General features: G+C 46.5%; 1 long non-coding RNA gene across 1 annotated transcript; it reads right to left on the minus strand.

The window, feature by feature from the left end:
• Positions 1 to 13131: 13131 nt before the first annotated feature.
• Positions 13132 to 18015, minus strand: LOC110130006 (uncharacterized). The gene is made up of 3 exons (XR_011487137.1): positions 17583 to 18015; positions 16124 to 16251; positions 13132 to 13734 (listed from the first exon to the last, which is right to left on the minus strand). It is a non-coding gene; the product is annotated as an uncharacterized lncRNA (long non-coding RNA).
• Between the last annotated feature and the right edge of the window lie 522 nt (positions 18016 to 18537).

Below are 18537 nucleotides of genomic sequence, written 5' to 3' on the forward strand. Positions count from 1 at the left end.
GTGATATTGGAAAGATCTAGGTGATGAAATGAAAAGAGTATGTGTGTGTGTGTGTGTTGGGGCAGGGAGACCAATTGCACGGTCAAGATGGTAGCAACTTGAATCACCGTGTTGGCTGTAAAGTTTATGGTCGGAGGTTAGATATATTTTGGAAGGAGAGCTTGAAGGACTTCTTAGAGGACTGCATGTGAGATGTGAAGATAACAGAGGAATCAAATATTACTTCTAGATTTTGGCCTGAGCAATAGGATGAATGAGGTGCTATTTATCAAGATGGGTAAATGTTTGCTGGGGCTTGGGGTGAGGAATGGAATTTTAGAGAAAATCAGTTCTCTTTGACCTCATTGAGTCAGTGTTTGTTACATCTGACTAGAAATCAGTTCTTTTAATCAGGATAGGTGCTTTTCCTACAATACCACCATTTATCTGATTGCTAAAAATAAATAAATAAATAAATAAATAAATAAAAGCACAACATGAAAGTTATGAGTTAAGTTTTATTTGGGATAAAATGAGGACTATAGCCTGAGAAACAGTCTCTCAGGTAGCTCTGAGAAACTGCTTGGAAGAGGTGGGGGTTGGGGGGGGTTGAGGGATGGATTCAGTATATATGTGATTTTGGTGATGGGCGTATATGCAATCAAGCACACATTTTGGCAGAGGGTTGCTGCTAGTCTCGAGGAGCAGTTGCTAATGATTTTAGTGCTTTTCTAGATGTGAGAAGGTATGAGAAACTGGGCTCATAAAATCTTCTCCTGAAAATACCTATCTACTATTCTGCCAGTTTTTCCCAGAGCACAGAGTGCCTCATTCCTGGTCTCCACCTCCTACTCCTTTCAGGGTATGTTGAAGTTCAAAGACTACAGTGACTTCTGACTTCATTCTTATAGAACCAGATGGCGAGTGACAATTTTTAGTCTCCGCATCCATTTGAAATACATGTATTGAGCACCTGTGTACAAAACTCTGTTCTCAATGCTGAAGAAAGTTCCCTAAGTGAGCCAGACACAGCAGAAGTAGCTGCTCTCTCCTGAGTTTGCTCTGTGCTGGGTTTTGTGCAGAATACAAAATGAATCAGACACATCTCCATCTCACCAAATGCCTACATTGGGTAGTGTAGGCAGAGACAAATAAATAACAGTTGAAAGCCATAAATACCTTTATTGAGTACCTGCTCTATTTCAGGCACTCTGCTAGCCATGCCACATGTTAGAAGTACAAAGATGAATTAAGATGCAGTCCCGTTCCCGAAAAACTTACTTTTCAGTGGAAGAGACAGACACCTTTAAGGGGGGGGAATGACTAAATGGTTCTAATCCATTGTGGTCAATGACAGGGCACTGTGAATGCACAAATATGCTTAGCAGAGGCCATCATCCTGTCTGAGGATGGCCACCTAGGAGAAATGATCATTCTTAAAGGATGAGTCACACCAAGAAAGGATGAAGGCATTCAATACTAAGGGACAGTACTGAACAGAGGAGTGAGCTGCCAGGGTTTTCAGCAGAGAAGTGGATGGCCGGTCTTGCATTTTGTAGCTTCATACATGTAGAGCAGTGTGGCTGAAATGGGGGCAGAGGGAAGATGGGGCCGGGAAGGACTGGAAACAGCAGGGCCAGCCAGGAGGACGTGGTTGAGGATAACATCTAAGAGAGGAAAGATGGGAGCCAGGATGGGTGGCAGGAGGGTTTCAGCCTGGTGAGGGCTCGGCCAACCTGCAGACCTGGGTAGTCAGAGCTTTCACCAGGGAGTGGGCACTGAGAAGGGCTAAAAGGGACACCTAGGGGGACTCAAGCCTAAAGCAGATCAAGAGGCTGGAAGTGAAGTTTCAAGGAGAGGTGATAACAACCAACAGGGACTCCCCTTCCCTGGTTAGCATTTCATGACATCATGTAATGCTCAGGGCACTGGTAGGCATACACCCCATTTCAAAGGCAAGGAAATGAAGGGTCAGAGAGGCTGAGTGGTGGGCCTAGGGTCAGATACCACACAGCGCTGTAGGTTTTCATTTTGTCCTGTGTCTCCCCTGCTGTAATGGAACGAAGACAACGCTACCCCCAGAGAGATCCTTGGCTTTATACACAAAGACCCCCAGGAGCAAGAAGAAGCATGACTGAGCAGAGCTGCAGAGTTCCTGCCCGGCACTTATGCCTCTTCCAACCCTGCAGCCCTGCCCTCACTCCCCTGAGACATGGCTCCCGCCTTCCCTGACCCTAGCAGGCCTGACAGCCGTCAAGCTCATCACCTCCAAGATCAGAAAGACTGGGAAGTAGACATTAGTGCCCGTGAGCTGAGGAAACACACAGAAGAGCAATTAAAGCGGCACATGGGGGTGAGCTTGCCTTTAATGGTTTGCAGCTGCAGAAAGCCCTCACCTCCTGCTTTGGGCTCTGCCCTGCTGTTGGGCTGCCTGTCTGCATTTCGCATCCTGACCAATTAGATCCCCATGTGTGCTGCAGGCGTGAAAAAATAGAAAGTGAATAATCCTTCATTCTCTGCATAGCAAGCAGCTTTGATCCTCTGTCGTGGGGACCCTGTTCCATCAGAATGTGCATCCCTTCTCAGTTTGCTTGGTTTTTTTTTTTTTAACCCAGTTTCCTTTTCTCAAAATGACATTAACCTCCACCCAGAGACCTGTGAAATGACCACAATTCATCTTCAGACCCTTGTGATCAAAGCTGGGTTGGGTTTTTTCTTCATCTCTTTTATAAACTCTTGCTACACAGTCCTCCTTTTCTCACATTGGTTTGCTGCCAATGTTTCCAGGCTGAAATCAAAAGGAATAGTCTATTAATATCAGGCTCCTGCAACAAGGCCACCATTGTCTGCCTCGTTTCAGAGTACCTGTGGTCCTGGTGTGAGAGAGATGGTGAGTGTGTGTGTGTGTTCAAATAAGCAACTTCTAAATAAGCAGGGAGAGAGGGAATTAACAGTCCTAATTTATTTCAAATGTCAGGTGAATCTCAATGACTCTGTCTATAGATTCAAATTGATCACCTATTCAGCTTTGAAAGCATTAAGCTCTCAGAAGCATATGTGGTAGGAAAACTTATTTTAATGCTATAAATAAGGTGGTGGTAAAGGTGACAGTGTAGGCATACAGGCAATAAGGAGGGGTGGTGGTGGAGGAGGAAGGGGAATTAAAAGTGGTGTGGATGGTGTTGGCGTTGGCCTGGAGCAGACAGAGGTAGAGCTGGTGTGGGGTGGGGGCGGGTGCAGGAAGAGAGTGGTTGTAGTGGTGATGGTGTGGAAGAACTGTAGGATGGAGTGGTTTATAGAGGTGGTGAGGGAGGAAGTAGAGGAGTAAATAGTGGAGGTGGTTTTGTGTTGGAGGTGGGAGAAGAAATGGAGAGAGTGGAGGAGAAGGTGAAGGATGTAGTCGTGGTAGAAGTGGAGGCACTGGTGGTGAAGGACATGGAGAGGGGGGTGCAGAGCATAGTGGTGGTGGAGGTGAAGATGGTGGTGGTGGAGATGGTGGTGGTGGAAGTGGTGGAGATGGTGGAGATGGTGGTGGTGGAAGTGGTGGAGATGGTGGTGGTGGAAGTGGTGGAGATGGTGGTGGTGGAAGTGGTGGAGATGGTGGTGGTGGAAGTGGTGGAGATGGTGGTGGTGGAGGTGGTGGTGGCGGTGGTGGTGGAGATGGAGGTGGTGGTGGAGGTGGTGGAGATGGAGGTGGTGGTGGAGGTGGTGGTAGTGATGGTGGAGATGGTGGTGGTGATGGTGGTGGTGACGGTGGAGGTAGTGGTGGAGCTGGTGTATGTAAAAGAAGTGGAAGAGAACATAAAGGGGGTGTAGGAGGTGATGGTGGTGGAGGACATGAAGGGTGAGCAGAGTTACTGAAAGTGAGCTATCCATGCTTCCTTCACTCTGTCCCAGCAGATCCCAGAAGCCGGGAAGACTTAGAAACTTATCCCAGGAATCCTTGGTTTCACCTAGGGAGTGTGCAAATCTTTTCTCCTTGTGTACCTGGGCAGATTTTGTGTGGTGATTGCTCCCAGCTGAGGCCTGCTTGGATAAGCTTTGTTGGAAACAGTCCTTCCTGGGTCAGTATCTCAAAAATGTAGGTCCACATAATCCAAGTTCGTGACATGCATCTGCTACACGATAACCCTTCTGGGAGTGATGGGTAGAGTTTGGGGAACTAGCAGGGTAGAGATCATCTGGATCACCCAAATTGAATATGCTTAGGGCTCTTGAATGAACTGCATGAGTCAGTAAGAGAGAAAAACTGGGGCTCCCAGAGTCTGGATGCTAGCCATGTCTCTGATAGCTCTGTGACCTCCATGGGCCACTTTCCTGTCCATTCTCCAGTCTCCATTTGTGTGAAATGGCATCATCGAATTAGAAGAGTTCTGCCAGCTCTGACCCTTGGCTTCTACTTGGAGAAATTAAGACAAATATTAGAGCTTTGCTTGAGTTCTGTCCTTTCTGAAGGTTGAGTTTTATTTTCCATTTCTTCTGGCTGGGTCTTTTTCTGAAAGTTGAGCAGAGTGGCCTTAATTCACCCATGTCAGCACTGGGTGAGAGAGAAGGTGGGTCACATGATGCAGTGCCCATTGCCCTCCAGCCACCACGAGAACCGAGTTCAGATCAAAGTCAGATTGATTCTTCCCACAGCTGCCTTAGAGGAAAGGTTACAAGTTCTGGTGAGAAGGTTCCAAAGTGGCTTGCTATCTTCTGTCAGTGCACATTGCCCGAGGTGAGAAGTGTAGGTCAGAGCCCTAGAATAAAGCTGGACTCTCCCAGACCAGAGAGTAAGCCACTGACCTTGGTCTCAAACAGCTGGCAGAGACAGGACAAGGGAGGGCATGCCGTAGGAAGGCCAATTTAGGGTAGGGAGGTTTTTGTTGAAATGTCACCTCCTCAGATGATCAGGTCTGCATCTCTCCCAACAACTTCCTTTCCTAGAGATGTTCTAGTCACAGTCTGTAATGATTGTTGTTGTTTAGTAGCTCAGTCATGTCTGACTCTTTGCAACACCATGGACGGCAGCACGTCAGGCTTCCCTGTCCTTCATCATCTCCCAGAGTTTGCTCAAACTCACGTCCATTGAGTCAGTGATACCATCCAACTATCTCATTCTCTGTCGTCCCCTTCTCCTCCTTCTCCTCCTCCTTTATAATGATACATTTAGCTGGTTGGGCTTCCCAGGTGGAGCTAGTGGTAAAGAAAATGCCTGCCAAGGCAGGAGACATAAGAGACACGGATTCAATCTCTGGGTGGGGAAGATCCCCTAAAGGAAGGTATGGCAACCCACTCCAGTATTCTTGCCTGGAAGAATCCTGTGGACAAAGAAGCCTGGTGGGCTACAGTCCATGGGGTCTTCCTGGAGTCCTTGGATTTTTTTCCAACCAAGTTTGAAATCTCAGGCAAGTGGTTCAGCCCTCTTGGGCCTTAGCCTCTCAGAGCATTGGGCTAGGTGATCATTAAGGTTTTGGCCAAATGGGATCGCTCAGTGTGCATTCAGGAAGTAACACCCAAGCACTTCTGTGTTTCTAGACCTGTGCCACAAACTAGGAATACAGCAGAAGACAAGGCACAGTCCTTTTCCTCATGGAAGTTCTAGTGCAGAAGACAGAGATTAGACAAATAGCTACACAAACAAAGGGCTTCCCAGGTGCCTTAGTGGCAAACGATCAGCCTGCCAATTCAGGAGACACGGGTTCAATCCCTGGGTTGGGAATGTCCCCCTGGAGGAGGAAACCCACTCCAGGATTCTTACCTGAAAATTCAATGGACAGAGTAGTCTGGTGGGCTACAGTCCATGGGGTCGCAAAGAGTCAGACATAGCTGAGCATGCACGCATGCCTATTTACACAAATAAGCGTGTCACACAAATTGTTATGGGAAGAGGAAGTAAAAGGTGCAATGAGAGTTGGTAAATGAGCACCATTGATCATTTATAAACTATTGTGGCGACTGTAAGTTCAGATAGACCTACTCACCCCAAAGAGATATTTTCTTAATTTTAAAAATGTTCAGGCTCTGGGGGAGGGGATCAGGTGGCTTTGGGAGAGTTTCTGGCTGAGTCCCTGAATGTGGGCTGTGCATCTGGGTAGATGCTTTCTCCATGGTAGCGATGAATCTTGTGGTTCCTGGTACTTGGCATGTGGGTCCTACTGGAGCCAGGAGAGTGCGCTCATGGAGTCATCCCTGGGCCGAGGGGAGATGCGGAGTTCGCTGCAGTGTGAAGATTGGTTTTCTTCTATGTAGCAAACAAAGTGAAACTTGGTGTTTTCAACTTTTTGGGCCAGTCCCCTGAACCCACCTGGCCAAAACCCCACAGGTAGCAAATAGAAGTTGGAGGTGGAGGGACTGTCCATTCTTCCCTTACTCGGTGTGTGATTTTGTGGTGGGTATGAATCTTATGCAAATTTATTTGTGCAAGAAATACCACTTTTTTTTTTTTAATCATCTTAAGTCTTTCTCGATGCCCTCATCCTTCCAGTTGGAGGAACTTAATCCCCATCATTGCTTTACTCTCTCCTCCACTCTCCCTGACGGGTCCTAGGAGGCTGAGATACTCCGAGCTCTCCCAGGCTTGGCCTTCCTGGGGTACCATAGAGCTGTCCTGAGGAGGCCGCCTTCCCAAAGGCTTGAGATTGCACAGGACTCCAGGGACCTCTCTCCATGGCTGCAGAAAGTTCTCATCTCTCTCTCCTAGTCTGCTTTCAAAGGTCCCTCCAAGACACCTGCATCTCTCTGTGGTTTGACTTCTGCCAAAGACAGTATAGGACTCAATTTTCAGGCTTTGGTGCTTACTTCCCTGTAGAAACCCTTGGCCCTATTGTTTAACTGAAAGTCTAAAACCTGCTGGGGGTTCTTAGACTGTTTTTGGGGAGGCCAGGGGGGAAAGGGGACCATTTTTCTTTTTTATAGAGGTAGAAAATGAGGCTCAGAGAGGTTCAGTAGTTTGTCCAAGGTCATGTGATCTGTAAGTACATAAGCTGGGATGCAAAGTGGGCCTGGCTCAGGCTAATAGTCATATCTAGTCCCCTTCAGGAGACAGCGCCTGAGAATTCTCATGCCTTGGGATTCTCTCCCTGATGTTCTACCTCCTTCTCCTGGTTCCAGACTTTCATGGTTCATGGAACCCACCCCTCAGGACTCCTCCACTTTCTCAGCCACAGCTGCTCAAGGCATTGGCTGCCCCTCCTCCACTGCAAACTTCCTCCCAATCGTCCATCTCAGCAGGCCAGTAGGGCCAGGGCATCCCAGGTGTGTGATGAATATTTCTTCTCCTGACAATCTCCCATGGACATTGTTAACCCCTTGGCAACAACACAAAGCCTATTTTTCAAATTACATCAGTCAATGACTTTTTAGTTCCTGTATTTACCAAAGTTTCACATGCACATAATGGGGAGAGTCAAACAGTTTTAAGAGGGTGGCCTTTCACATGCCTGTGTTTCTGTTCTGCTTTTTCAGTTCTAAGCACTGACTCTGGAATCCCCACCAGGAAAGAGGAGATTTGCTCTTTCATCCCCTGCTCTAGCCAGCTCCCCCTCCCTTTTCACTCACACTCCTTTTCTAGTGCACATCTTCCCTAGATGGTGAAATGCTAATATAGTTTATCTGGATTTACAGTGTAAAAAGCAAAATTCAACCCAGTAAGTGTTAAAGATCTTGGTGGTTCTCTCTGTTCAATGATCCATGAGCCAGGCAGCAACCAAACTAGCAGATAGAAAGGAGCTCTTAAAGGCTGTATGAAATGAAAGACTTTTACAGGCAGAAAGGAGCAGAAATAAGAAGTTATGCTAGGAAGGTTGCTTTCAGGAATGGCACGAGTCTATCAGGCAGATTTCTGGCCTGGAACTACTCAAATGGTTTCTGATGGACTGGTTTACAATTCCAGTTTCTGGGAGAACCGAAAAGTGTAATGGAGCCTCAGTTTGGTGACATGCGGCAGTATAAGCGACTCCATTTTGGGCCTGTTGTCTTCTTTTTAACCACATATGAAAATATAAATTATATTTATAATGGAGCCTTTTGGTAAACTGTGATTGATTTCCTTTTCTGGAGTTAGTAATTGGTTTCTTTTTTTCATTTGCTTTGTTTCCTTTGTATTAAGCAATAATTAAAATTCAAACTCTTTGCCAAAGATCAAAATCACCTCCACAGTTATTTGAACAATCAAGTCTTCTATCAAACTCCCCTCTGTGCAAACCCACTCCTGGAGTTCTGTCCTGCAGTGGTGTGGGTGGCTTAGGGTTAGCACCCTGGGGTTCCTTCCTTTCCAGGTTGGAGCTCTGGCATCCCCCATTCATGTCTACCTCTTTCTGCATTTACTCTTAAATTTATGAGAAGCTCATTTCAGTAACTTTGTGAGAAAGAGGGCCTGCAGCCATGTGTTTTTAATCTCAGCGTCCCCAGCACTTGGCATCATAGGTGCTCAGTAAATGTTTGTTAAATTGATGAAAGAATAGAGGAAGACAGAAAGACAGGAAAGCATCAGGAGAGAAAAAGGTGTTGTTTAGTCACGAAGTTGTGTCTGACTCTTTTTGTGACCCCACGGCACACCAGGCTCCTCTGTGCATGGGATTTTCCAGGCAAGAATACTGCAGTGGGTTGCCATTTCCTTCTCCAGGGAATCTTCCCGACTCAGGGATCGAACCCGAGTCTCCTGCATTAGCAGGCGGATTCTTTACCACTGAGCCACCAGGGAAGCCCAGAGAAAAAGTTATCACATATCTAAGAGATAAAAGGGAAAATAATAAATCCTGATAACCTGATGTTAAATGACTGATCTAAACTTTTAATTTATGATTTACATAAGTAATAATGAAAGTTCACAAGAACACCTGGATATAGGGAACTCTTTTCATCTTTTCTAAAGCCACAGGGGAAAGAATATAAGCTATGAATGAATTACCTAACCTTTCTGTGTCTCTGTTTTTTCCATCTATAAGAAATAGGGATGATAATGCTTAATTAGGAAAACAGTGGTATTGAATGACAGCTAATAATTGCTGAGCACTTTCACTTGCCAGCCCATCAAAATGACATTTAAATTAAATTAAATGTATGCAAAATACCTAGCTCAGTGCCTAGACTTTTGCAGCAATTGGTGAATGAAAATGACTTCCTTCTTTCTTAAGATCTCAGGGCTATCTGAATTGCCTAACATGATAGTATCAGCAGTGTTGAAAATGGTTATAAAAAGCCACCGATTGGATTTGGATTCTAGGATGGAGAGATGCCCATTCTAATCTTGACTTTCCACGTGACTTGTTGTGTACCCTTTGGCAATCCCCTCCCCGCTCTGAGCCTCAGTGCTTTCTTTAGCAAAACATGGGGCTATGTGGATGGCAACTCAGGTCCCTATAGTCACTCCAACTTAGTCATGCTATAATCGCATCCTTCTAGAACTGATTCCACCCAGCGGTTGTGAGCTCCGATTGCCTACAGATGGATGCCACTGCTGGCCCTGGCACCAGCTCCTGCAGGACTGGAGCTGTGGAAGGTGTTCTGAGGTTGACTGGGGAGGAGCCAGTGCATTCTTCCACAGTTAATGCAAGACAGCTCTGGCCTTGTCTCTGGCCAGCACCAGGGAAGTGGACTTCATTGCAAAAGCCACCTTGTCAGAGTCAGGTCAGAGTGATTAATGACTCTTTAATCCCACAGCAGAATACCTGACAAAATACGCTGGGGCCGCAAAGGCAGAACAAACCGAATTAGCCTGGTCAACCCACTCACAAGGTGTGGGTTGCTAAGGATCCCAAGAGCTTGGAAAGGAAGCCTCTCCCTTTAGGTCTGTGAAAGCATCAAGTGGCCACAATGGGGAAGGGACTCCATTAAAAGGAGGGGGCGGCCAATGAATAAACATGCAGGTTACCGTGTTGATATTTCACTGAATGCCGTTCTGAAGTGGGGTGCTTGGGGCCTCGGAGGCCGGTGCCCCTGGTATTGTGCTGGGGGAGGGACTGGCCATTTGAAGTCAAGGTGAGGACATACTGGGGGCAGATGGAACCTGCTTTGTTTGTGAAAGAGTTTTTCTGCTATTTATGCTAATGAGTGGGAAACACTTCTCAAGCATTTCAGATGATTCTGTAATGAGGCTGGGCAGAATGTGCCAACATTGTTGGCCCAGGACGATTTTCAACTCCCACTCGCCACATTAGCAGCCCCTTTCTTTACATGAAGGCCCTTGGAGGGTAAAAGGGGACAATGAAGGAAGAGTGAACACATCACAAAGAGCGGCTTTTGTTTTGCATTCCTTTGAACCCTCTCAAAAGCCCGGTTTCAAGGGGTGTGTTGGGCCTGCCTTTCAACGTTACTGAACCCAGAATCCCCTGTTGTTTAGCAACATAGAAAGCTGACCTTAATTGACTCCACTTCTGAACAGGCTTTGTAAATCACTCTGCCCCAGAGTGAAATTTCCTGATGGGGTCTGTATGTGATACACACCGTTTATACATGGGATACTAACGTGGCTTCACATGTATGCAGTGATTTCCACTTACGCCCCATTTTATGTCCATTGTCTAGTTTAATTCTCACAAGCACCTACCACTGGATGAGGAATTGTTGTTCTCATTTTACAACCAAGAGAACTGAGGTGCAGAGAAGTTAGGTGGCTGGCTCAGAATCACACATCAAGGAAGAACCAGAGCTTTGACCAGAGCTTGGGTCTCTCTGGCATTTTCCACCCTATCACTAATGATCCTGCATGGGAAGTCATGCAGACGTGTGTGCCAGAGAAATATCTTCAGTGATGAGCTGCTTAAAAATGGTGTTTTTTGGAGAAAGAAGGCCACCACTGGATTATGGTTACATTTTTGGATTTCCAGCTTAATTTCTGGGCATGATAGCATTTTCTGGACAAGATTTCTCCTATAACTATATCTTGAAAGTGAAGTCGCTCAGTTGTGTCCGACTCTTTGCGACCCCGTGGACCCACCAGGCTCCTCTGTCCATGGGATTCTCCAGGCAAGAATACTGGAGTGGGTTGCCATTTCCTTCTCCAAGGGATCTTCCCGACCCAGGGATCGAACCCAGGTCTCCCACATTGCAGGCAGATGCTTTAACCTCTGCTGAGTCACCAACTGTATCTTAGTCATGCTCAAATGATTTGTACATGCCCCCACTCCATTCCTTCTCCCAGGCCACTCAGCGGCAGGCACATGGCTGTCCAGTGGAGCAGCCCTGGATATCCCATCTTCTCTATAGGATGGCGCTTCTCTGAGCCTCATCAGTGGAGTGTGTTGTAAGAAAGGGGGTCCACCCTGGAACTCGTCCAGAAGTGTGGCTATAGTTCAGGCCCAAGAAATGTATCTCCACCCTCTAGGCCTCTCGACTACCAAGCATAGAAGTTGACTCTGACTTCCGACCAGGGCCAGCTTCATAGGCGTGTGACCTGTGCCGGTGTACAGGGCGCTGTGCACAGAAGGGCCCGGTGCCTGGTTCCACGCTCTGCTACCACTGTGTCGACAGGCTGAATGATTTCATCTTCTGTTTTGTAAAGTGAGGTCCAATGAGATGATGGAGCAAGGAAGAGGCATGCAATGTGCTTGTCCACTGCAATTCCTTGCTTGCTGTGCCCACAGACAATGCTCCCTCCCGAGCCCCAGGAGCACAGAGTCCCCCAAGGGGGCCCACAGTCATGGAAGTTCAGTGACACTCAAAGTGCGCTGTATCTGCAGCCGAGTAAGTGGGGCGCTGGTGGCCCCAAGAGGCGCATGCTTTCTGCTCAAACCAGAATGGCAGAATGCAGAAAGAAGACACAGATGTTCTAAGAAACATGACTGACAGATGACCCCGTCCTATCCTTTTTGACTCGTGGGACTTCCCCCTATTGACCAGTTATTTACACTGAAAATGATGAAAGAAGGAAAGGGAGAGAGAGGAGGACGCAGAGTGGCTAGTCCTTTCAGCAGCCTCCTCAGTAAACCTAAGACGGAGTGCACTGGGGGAACGGGTGTGAATTAAGAAGTAAAATAAAAAACAGTTGAGTTAGTTTTGAGCAGCACTTCCGCTGTTCTGGTAAGAACAAAAAACATATGTACATGTGGGATATAAGATCAAAATTCTATAATTTTGGTGATTCTGCATAGGAGTTAAATGCTCTTGTATTTGCATTCAAAAGTGGCCTTGTACAGTCTAAAGCTGAATGGTATAGCTCATGTTAATCATTTAAAAATTTCATTTTGCTTTACTTAGAATGGCAGTAAATAGAAGATCAAAATCACCATGAGAAGTTGAAAGTGAGACCACAGAAGAAAGGAAGAACTTTATATTTCAGGCCTTCAATGGCACCTTTTCCTACTTTTCAAACAAGGGGCTCCCTACTTCCATTTTGCACAGGGTCCTACAGATTTTGTTGCCAGTTCTATTTCTGACAGAAGACATACAGAAAGTAAATGTTAGATGTTTAAAAAACATGCTCCGTGATCACAGATCTCATGATTCACTCAAAGAGAACTGCTCTGTTAATGGTGTGGAGCCTTCTGTTTTATTTGGGTGTGATGTGGGGCTAGGCATGTGCTCTGTTGCTCTGTGGGTGGAAGGTGTTGTGGTGGGGGCCACATGGATGTATTCCCTATGTGAACATGGATAAGTGACTGTTTTCTTCCTTCCCTCCTTTTTTCCTCTCTTTCTCCCTCTTTCTATCTTTTTAGTGAGGTATAGTTAATTTACAATGTTGTGTTAGTTTCAAGTGTACAGCAAAATGATTCAGCTACACACACACACATAGATATAGATTCTTTTCCTTTATAGGTTATTATGAGATATTGAGGCTGTTTTCTTAATCTGCAAAATGGAGATAACATATGCTTTGCCCATTGGTCAGGGGTTCCAGTAAAAGAATGGATATAAAGATAATTTGAAAACTGTAAAGTGTGTATGGATAAAGTACTTTATACCTTTTAGTATTATTTAAAAACCACAAAGTAGGAATCGTGAATAGTGGTATCTTTGTCCCCTACGATTTGAAAATTAATTCTGAATGAATTCCTGTCAATTTTGCATTGAAATGAATCCAAATTCATTTCATTTTTTCTTTGACATAAATCTGTTAACAACTGTTTGGAAAAGAGTATGGAACTTCAATATGGTCACAATTATTTTTTTTTCCTTTTGTAGTCATGCAATATATATCAATGTTTTTAAAGGCAAGAGTGGTTTGGCCAAAGCAAGAAGGTTTTACTCAAAAAACCCCCCAAAACAAAATATAAAGTAGTTGATATAGTATTCTATGATTACACAGCTGTCAAACCTATGTATAGAAAAAGTGACAAGGAAATAAACCAAAAGCCCAACAATGAGTTAAAATAAAAACTTAGTACAGAGGACAAATCAGCCCTAATCACATAGGATCCTAGCATGACATGGTCTACTGTTTTTATCACAGAGTTTGGATGACTTCTGGATTCAAACTTGTTTCTCTAAATGTAACAGCTGCTCCCAGGCCAAGTCTGACAGATCAACCCACAGCAAACATGCTAATCATATCCTTCAATACTAGCATTATAAATAGTTCTCTGTCAAATAACGGGACTTTGTTGTAAATGGCAGACTGATACAGCAGAATAATGGTCGTACTAGGAGGGCAAACATTTCTGCCTGTGGTCTTGGGGAAGGAACTTCTCTTGGCATGGGCTTCGGTTTTCCCATCTGTCTTTGGGATGGAGTGGACCATGAACTTGAAAGCGCCATCCGACACCAACATTCTGTGCTTTGATGGTTTTGACGTGCTCTTCAAAGTCTCACTGCCAGTGTCACCTCCAGGACCACCTGAAAGAAGACATGCATAGACATGGACTCATCACTGCCAGTGTCACCTCCAGGACCACCTGAAAGAAGACATGCATAGACATGGGCTCATCACTGCCAGTGTCACCTCCAGGACCACCTGAAAGAAGACATGCATAGACATGGGCTCATCACTGCCAGTGTCACCTCCAGGACCACCTGAAAGAAGACATGCATAGTCATGGGCTCATCACTGCCAGTGTCACCTCCAGGACCACCTGAAAGAAGACATGCATAGTCATGGGCTCATCACTGCCAGTGTCACCTCCAGGACCACCTGAAAGAAGACATGCATAGTCATGGGCTCATCACTGCCAGTGTCACCTCCAGGACCACCTGAAAGAAGACATGCATAGGCATGGGCTCATCACTGCCAGTGTCACCTCCAGGACCACCTGAAAGAAGACATGCATAGGCATGGGCTCATCACTGCCAGTGTCACCTCCAGGACCACCTGAAAGAAGACATGCATAGGCACGGGCTCATCCAGTGTGAACAGGGTTCCTGTCTCAGGGTGCCACAGCAGATGCGGGCTCTCAACACTTGTCCCCAGTTCACAGCAGCATAGCAGTTGACCTGTGAATGTTTGTTGAACACTGAGTTAGGGGTCATAATTTACACCTCACTTAATTCTCCTTGTAGACTGCAAGCAGGTTAAAGACAGGCTCATGAGATTCCTCACTCTCTTCCCATAGCCCCCAGTGCACCCACAAGGCCTGACACATGGCAGGAGCTCAGCAGATGTGAATTTCAACATTTCAAGGGGACCTAAATGACACCTAAAAACCATTTGGCTGAGATAGATATTCTCAGGAAGGGCCCCAGGTTGCAGAGACCAGTCCTGGTGGAGCCTGCTGCCCACCAGTGGGAAGAACAGGGGTACAACTTGTGTTTTCTGGGGAAGACGTGCAAACCAGAAACTGTCAAGTCCCAGAAACTCTTCCTGCCTTGACTAAGACCACACCTTATGGTTTCGGGCTTTTCCCTGCTTTGCAGTCCTGTTCAAAATGACATTTAGAATATACCCTTTGAGCCAGCAACAAAAAATTGTGAGAGGCTGCTAGTAGCAGCTGCATTAATAATAACCGCAAACTGGAAACACTCCAAAGTCCATCAGCAGGAGAGCAGGCAAACATGAGGTGTTTTATCCTTATTGGAAAAACTATTTCACAATAAAAAGGACAAACTACAAGGATGGGTCCTAAAAGCACATAAAGTAAAAGAAACCAGAGAAAAAAGAGTCCATACTGACTGATTCTATTTAAATGCAGACAAGACAGACAAAATGGATTTAGGGTGAGAGAAATCTGAACAGTGATTGCCGGGGGTGGGGGGAGTGGGAAATTTTCACTGGAAAGAGGGCAGAGAAACCTTTCTCTAGGATTTCGTTATGGTCTCCGTCTTGACTGGGCTGGTGGTTACATAGGTTCCATTTATGAAAACTCATTGAACTGTACACTTAAAAGATCTGTATGTTGTATGGATGGTAAATTAACCCTCAGTTCAGCAGTATTTGGAACTGAAGCTTCTCAGCCTTTCAGTGGCTGGCTGTCTCCTGGCTCAGACACTGGAAAGGGAACTGTGGTTCCTGTGACTGTGGCCACACTGCCTGCAGATTTCTTCACATCCGCCCAGGGCAGCCGCAGCACGTGGCCCATTTCTCATCCAGGCACTCTGCTGGCTCTCCCTGACTGCCTGTCTCTCCCTGGGCTCTCCCGGGGCCCATGCAAGACACCCAGCCTCCTTCCGTTTAGTATTTCTTTAGATCTCAAGTTCTCTCCGCATTTTCTCTTCTCCAGACTAATCCTCAGTTTTTTTCCATTCATGCTTCACTGAACATGGTTTCCAAATCCTTCCTCCTCCGAGAGTCTCTCCCCTGGATCCTATCCAGCTGCCTGGGGCCCATTTAAAGGATTCTCTGAACACTTGGGCTGACAACACGACTCCTACCTCCCAAGTGAGTGCAGCAAGAGGTGGCAGGCTACAACCCTTTGTCTGAGCAACCCAACAGGTTAAACTTTTTTTTTTTTTTTAAGAGAGAGAGAAATGAAAACATGGTGGGTATTCCACGAAGGCTCCTGTGAATGATTGACATACATTTAAGGGGATGATGTATTTGTGTGATGCCAGGGGGCTGATACATTAATAGATATAATTTGTAGGCTCCCAAGGAGAGGTTAAAGAGGAGAGCACAGATTCTTTTGAGCCGACTTGGTGCTGCCATGTCATCTGTCCCGGCCTTAATCAAGTTATCATATCAACCCAGTTGTCTCCTGGACCCCAGCTCTCTGTCTGAATGAGGAAAAAATTTGCAGACAAATTTCTAGCAGCAGGAAGTTGGTTCTCTCCTGCGAGGCTAGATAAAAAGTACCTGTAACCTCTCCAGGCCTCCCTCCTGCTCCTGCTGGGAGTTCAGTTCAAGTGGCTCCCTTATTTGATTACGCCGCTCAGGCCTTCTCTGGTGTAGGTATCCAATTCACCGCCATGACCACTGGCTCCCTACGAAGCAGAAAACATTAGAGTCACTCTTTTGTGAAATTACGGGAAAGCTGAGTGAGCCAAGCTCTTGTGGGGGGTGTGTATGTGTGTGAGAGAGAGAAGACGCACAGATGTAGATAAAGAGAGGAATGCTGTTTGTTAGCAAATGTGGCATTGATTTATATTCGCTTCCTTTAGTCACAGAGCAACTGAGTGGCATCTCCAAATTCTCACGATACAAAAAACAAGAGGTAGAGGAGAAAAAAGACTCCTGCTCAGTGCTGTATATCATTACTCTTTTTTTTTTTTAGTGTTTGCAAAAGATTTAGAACACGTATAATTTAAAATCAGTGGATCAAGTTCTCCTATTATGGATGCCTTTGCTTCATGACTATATAATTCAAATTATAACACTAAATATTATTTATGAATGTGTGAATTATGATGGTCTTTGTAACTTTTCATTTCAGGGTATTATTGGAAGGATGCTGATAGGTTGGTGGATCTGTGCATCTATTTCTCCTACACATTAATTTATGAGTGGACAAAAAGATCTTCCCTGTAGCTCAGACGGTAAAGAATCTGTCTGCAATTCAGGAGACTCGGGTTCGATCCCTGGGTCAGGAAGATCCTCTGGAGAAGGGAATGTCAATCCACTCTAGTATTCTTGGCTGGAGAATCCCATGGACAGAGGAGCCTGGCGGACTACAGTCCATAGGGTCATAAAGAGTTGGACACAACTGGGTAACTAACACTACTACTACTACAAAAAGAGTGGAGATGCTATACATTGTCAGCATGGGTCTACTCTACATTACCTTTTAAAAAATTGGTTTTCTTTAAAATAAACATTTATTTCCACATGTGTTCGTGTGCTCAGTCATGTCCAACTCCTTGCAACCCTATGGACTATAGTCTGCCAGGCTCCTCTGTGCATGGGATTCTCCAGGTAAGAATACTGGAGTGGGTTGCCATCTCCTCTTCCACGGGATCTTCCTGACCTAGGGATCGAACCCACGTTCCCCGCATTGGTAGGCGGGTTCTTTACCATAGCCACCTGGAAAGCTGGTTTCCCCACACAAGCACCAAAAAAAAAACACAAAAATACAGACAACAAAAACCCACACTCCCCTGCCTACTGTGGACAAAACTTGGCAAGGCAAGGCAATATTTTGTATTCATTTCAGGAAATCTCAACCTAATCAGGGAAAATAATGGTACCATCATTTATCTTCAGGTGCCTAAGACACCTGAGAATCCCGCGGAAGAGGAAAATTTTCAGATTGGCCTGTGGCTTCCGGCAGTGGCGAGGAGCTGGTAGCGCTGAGCACTCAGGGTGAAATTGGACTTACCCGCGGGCTGAGGGCAGCGCTGGGCTGGCAAGCCATGGAGTCAGCATCCATCCGTTCATTCCTAAGGGGGGAGGGGGGCGAGCAAATACACCCTCCGAACTCGAGGCCTATTGATTTATCCCCGTTAGCAGGAAGGACACTTGACAAGCCCACGTTTTGGGGCTCGTTAGCGTCTTTATTACTCGAAGACCTCGCCCTCGAGTCCCCACGGGGGCCAGGAGTCAGCGGGGCGCGCTTTCCTTAAAAGGCCTTCTTCACAGAGTGGGCTGGAATCGCAACCGTTAAAGAGGCCTCACAGCACAAAGGGGCGCCCCGGCGGTAATCGGGAAATAAATTTGATTTTCTGAATTCTTCGGGAGCTGGTGACAAAGGACCAGGTATGGAGCGCGGCGGGGGCGATCCTTGCAGAGACGGCCGCCTGGAGGGGCGCGCGAACCCGCGTCGCACAAAGGCAGCTGCCGGCGGCACAAAGGCTCCCCTGGGGCTCCGCGCTGCCCGCCCGGGGCTCCGCGCTGCCCGCTCGCGTCGGGGCCGGTCAGCCTCGAGCGGCGCGGGGCGCGGGCTGGCCTCGGCGGAGGCCCCGGACCTGCCGAGGCTGCCCCGCTTCTGGCCCGGCTGCGGGTACCGAACCCTAGGACAGCAACTGCCTTCATCCTGGAACTCCAAGGGCCTTCTGCTAGGGCCACAAGCAGCAGGGGACTTTGAAAGTTTCAATCGGTTCATCGAGAAGTGTCCACAACCCTTGCCTAACCCAACCTTTTGCTGTGATTTGGAAGGGATCACCAGAAATTCCCTGAAATTTCCTTAGATTCCTCCCGCCTCAATGGACTGGGCCTTCCCTTGTCTTTATTGGGCTCTCTATGGTCATTTCCTGAGTCTTGTCCTGTCTTGTAAGTTTCTTGAAGGGCAATGGTGTATCTTATTTTTCCCTTGGTGGCAAAGTCGAAGTGCTAAG

The sequence above is a fragment of the Odocoileus virginianus genome, chromosome 4 (assembly GCF_023699985.2).
Source record: "Odocoileus virginianus isolate 20LAN1187 ecotype Illinois chromosome 4, Ovbor_1.2, whole genome shotgun sequence".
In the NCBI taxonomy this organism is placed as follows: Eukaryota; Metazoa; Chordata; class Mammalia; order Artiodactyla; family Cervidae; genus Odocoileus; species Odocoileus virginianus.